This window comes from Zingiber officinale, chromosome 11A, assembly GCF_018446385.1.
Source record: "Zingiber officinale cultivar Zhangliang chromosome 11A, Zo_v1.1, whole genome shotgun sequence".
Lineage (NCBI taxonomy): Eukaryota > Viridiplantae > Streptophyta > Magnoliopsida > Zingiberales > Zingiberaceae > Zingiber > Zingiber officinale.
The window spans coordinates 48,640,103-48,643,640 of record NC_056006.1 but is presented as its reverse complement, the minus strand read 5'-3'; positions in this window follow the sequence as shown (position 1 = coordinate 48,643,640).

Here is a 3,538-nt window from a genome sequence, read left to right as displayed (position 1 = left end):
TAAGAACATCTCTCACTCAGTTTGTTTTCAGCTTTCATATCAGTTATGTGTGCTTCCATGTTTGCTCTCATGTTGGTAGTTAATTAATTTATGTTTACAGTGATAGTATTTAACATGTTACCAGTAGTTAACTATAACATGATAGCTTAGTTATATATATGTGTTCTCTGCTATTTAGAAAATGGTACGAGGACGTCCAGCTAAGAAAGCAGCAGCGGCTGAGCCCCAGCGCCTCCCCAGACCTTACAACATTAGTGGCTCAGTACAGCAGCAGTTAGCTGAACAGCAGCAGAGATAGCCTCCTTAAAGGCTACCAGCAGACTACTCCCCAGTCACTCCAGTATCGAACCTCACGACTCCAGTAATCACAGAGGTAGTACCGGCTCAGCCTGCAGTACCGGTCCCAGTAGCCCCAGTAGCAGGGGCTAAGAGAGAAGCTTACCTTATCCAGTGGCAGAGAATTAAGCCCGAGAACTTCTCAGGCACCAGCGAACCATGGGATGCTCAGGCATGGTTTAAAACACTGGAAAGCACGATGGAACTTCTAGACTGGCCAGAGCACGAAAAGGTGAAGTGTGCCTCGCTTAACAGGAGACGCACGCATGTGGTGGGAGCGGATTAAATCGAAGTGGCCAGTAAACCAGATGACATGGGCCAACTTCGAGAAAGAATTCTTCGAGGAATTCTTTCATATGCAAGTCACAAACCGACACTATGACGAGTTTATAGAATTTCGTCAGGGCAACCTATCAGTTCAGGAGGCCGTGAAGAAATTCAACAGGTTGGCCCGTCTATGTCCAGAACTAGTCAGCTCAGAGAAAGAACGAGTACGCTTGATGCTGAAGATGCTCAGACCAGAGATCGCAATGAATGTAGCTGGTGGCGTTCATAGGCCACAAACCACAGAGGAGCTAGTGAGTAGTGCTCTGATCACCGAGCACTATCAGCACAATATCACCCAGCAGAAGCAGGTTTCCACAGAGCCCAAGGGACAAACTAGCTCAGGTACTCAACAGAAACAACAGGGACATAGCTCCAACTGGAAGGGGAAACGCAAGGCAAGTAGTGACCCAAAAGGAGGACCAGCTGGAAAACATTCCAGACATCCCAAGTGTGCTACTTGTGGGAAACATCATCCAGGAGTTTGCCGCAAGGGTACGCGAGGTTGTTTTGAATGTGGACAGGAAGGGCACATGGCTAAGCAGTGCCCGAACAAGAACAGTCTTCCTCCGCCTCAGCCGATACAGTATGGAGCTCAGCCAGCCCAGCTACACCAGATGTATGCTGTCTTAGATGGTCCACAGATCAGTCAGGACCAGATACGGACACTATGAGTTCGTAGTCATGCCTTTTGGCGTGACAAATGCTCCAGCTACTTTCATGGACCTCATGAACAGGGTATTCAGAGAATACTTAGACAAGTTTGTCATCGTGTTCATCGATGACATTCTTATCTATTCAGGCACTCAGGAGGACCATGCAGAGCATCTGAAAACAGTTTTGCAGATCCTTCAGCAGAACCAGTTGTACGCCAAATTCACGAAATGTGAATTCTGGCTAGACCAGGTAGCCTTTCTCGGTCACATCATCTCCAAAGATGGTGTTATGGTAGATCCCAGCAAGATAGAAGCAGTAAGTAACTGGAAGAGACCCAGGAACGCCAGTGAAATCAGAAGCTTTCTGGGATTAGCAGGCTACTACAGGAAATTCGTAGAGGACTTCTCCAGGATAGCCTCCCCACTCAGGAAGAACAAGAAATTTCAGTGGATAGAGGACTGTGAGAACAGCTTTAGCGAACTAAAACGGAGATTGACCAGTGCTCCTATTTTAGCTATACCAGAAAACACAGACGGCTTCGACATCTACAGTGACGCCTCTAAATTGGGATTAGGAGCAGACTGATGCAGCAAGGCAAGGTGATCGCCTATGCCTCCAGACAACTCAAGGATTATGAGAGGAACTATCCTACTCACGACCTTGAGCTTGCAGCAGTGGTGTTCGCTCTCAAGATTTGGAGACATTATTTGTACGGAGCTCAGTGCAGAGTGTATACAGATCATCAAAGTCTGAAGTATTTCTTTACTCAGAAGGATCTGAATATGCGACAGCGTAGATGGTTAGAACTAGTCAAAGATTATGACATAGATATCCTCTACCATCCAGGAAAAGCTAATAAGGTAGCAGACGCACTCAGCAGGAAGTCCAGTGCTACCTTATTATCTTTAGCAGCTATGTCACCACCCCTAAGGAAGGAGATTACGGCCTTTAGTCTCGAGCTTATAGTCGGACAACTTTCCACTATGACCTTAGAGTCTACCTTGCTTGGTGATATTCAGTCAGCTCAGGATCGGGACCAAATCAAGCAAGGGCTAGCAGAATCGGAAAGTGGAGAATTCAGAGTGTCCGACAGTGGGGTGTTGTATTTTGGCGACAGACTCTGTGTTCCAGATCGGGAGGAGCTACGGAGATGATTTTAGACGAGGCTCACAGGACTCCCTACGCGATGCATCCAGGCTCCACCAAAATGTATCAAGACCGAAGAAACGCTTTTGGTGGCCCGGATGAGCGAGACATCGCCAGATATGTTAGCATCCGCCTCACCGCCGAGGGTCAAGGCGTAACATCACGACGAGGAGTTCTGCAGCCTATTCTGATTCCAGAATGGAAGTGGGAGGATATCTCCATGGATTTCATAGTGGGACTACCGAACCACGAATGGTTTTGATGCCATCCGGGTAATAGTCGACAGTTGACTAAATCAGCCCACTTTTAGCTATCAAGATATCCTACTCTATGGAGAAGCTAGCTCGGTTGTATCTCCGGAGATTGTCGATTGCATGGAGTCCCACGAACCATTATATCGATAGAGACAAGAGGTTTACATCACACTCGAAGTGTGTACACGACTATGGGCACCCGCTTAAAATTCAAAGACCCTTCCATCCTCGACGGATGATGGTCGACGAGCGAGTGAATCAGTATCAAGATATGCTCCGAGCTTGTGCCCTAGATTTCAAGGAAGTTGGTGCAAATATCCGAGTCTCAGAATTTGCATACAACAATAGTTATCGTGCCACTATCGGCATGGCTCCTTATGAGGCACTCTATGGGCGGAGGTGCAGATCACCAATCTGCTGGTATGAGAGTGGTGAACAGAAGGAACTAGAGCTTCAGATCTAGTAGCAGATACCACAGCAGCCATACAACTGATTCGCCAGAGGATAGAGACAGCACAGAGCCGTCAGAAGAGCTATGATGATACACGACGCAGACCCCTAGAGTTTTCAGTTGGGGATACAGTTTTCCTCAGAGTAGCTCCCATGAAGGGAGTCATGCGTTTTGGGAAGAAGGGCAAGCTAGCTCCCAGATATGTGGGACCATACCTTATCACGAAGAGAGTGGGCAAGGTAGCATATGAGCTAGAGCTACCTCAGGAGATGTCAGCAGTCCACAACGTATTTCATGTTTCCATGCTGAAGAAGCATATTCCAGACGCCACCCAGGTGATTGAGCCCCAGTTGGTACAGGTCCGTGATGA